Genomic DNA, 1,060 nt, shown 5'->3' on the forward strand with positions numbered 1-1,060 from the left:
ACCCTTGAGTGCACAAGTTTTTGTGCACCGGGCCTCTAGTATATATATATTTGTATATATAATGTGTGTGTACATGTTAATAGTTTATGAATAAGTCTCTCCTCTTGAAGACAATTGAGCGTGGGGATCACGAAATGAATGACAGACAGATCAGAGTAGGAGATTAGTATCCAGAACATAGTACAAGGGCAGATTGTGGAGTGTAAATCACCAAATTCTTTTCAGAGAACAGTTGAGCAAAATCTAATCAAGTTTAAGATTTACACAAGTATTTTTTGTTTCTGGGATTAGCAGAAATAAGTGTTTGTGGGTCCTATGGGAAATGCACTTGTGGTAGGCATAATGAGAAGAATGTAAGCTAATGTGATAGAGAAACACACACATGTGCATAAGACATGCACATGAATATTCAATGCAGCATTACTTTAATGAATAACGAACCTTAAATGCCCATCAAGAGGATGGACGAACTGTGCTATACAGCTGCCTATATCAACTTGGATAAAACTCTCAAAGTGTTACACAGTAAAAGCAACAGAAGGATTCAACCAATAAAAATTTAAAAATATGGAACCCAATCATGTACAATATTAATAGGATATATACATACATATGTGGCAAAAATAGAGTTATAATAAATACCAAATTTGGAATAGTGATGGTGACCTCTGAAGAGGGACTGGGATTGGGGGAATACAAAAGAAGCTTCAGTTGTATTTGTATAATTTTATTTCCTCACTACATGTGAATATACAGACATGTGTTTAATTTAACATGCCAAAAAAATTTCAGAACAGCCCAGCCATTCCGGTTTAGTGGCTGAGTGCTAACCCATGCACCAAGAGCTCGCCAGTTTGATTCCTGATCAGGGCATGTGCTCGGGTTGTGGGCTCTATCCCCAATAGGGGGTTTGAAGGAAGCAGCCTATAGATGTTTCTCTCTCTCTTACGCTTTAGAAACCAATAAAAACATTTTTTTTAAAAAAAAGAATATATATATAGCCCCATTTCCTATACCTCAGTTTTAAAAAAAGACTGTGTGTGTGTGTGTGTGTGTGTGT

The sequence above is a fragment of the Myotis davidii genome, unplaced genomic scaffold, assembly GCF_000327345.1.
Source record: "Myotis davidii unplaced genomic scaffold, ASM32734v1 scaffold646, whole genome shotgun sequence".
Taxonomy (NCBI): domain Eukaryota; kingdom Metazoa; phylum Chordata; class Mammalia; order Chiroptera; family Vespertilionidae; genus Myotis; species Myotis davidii.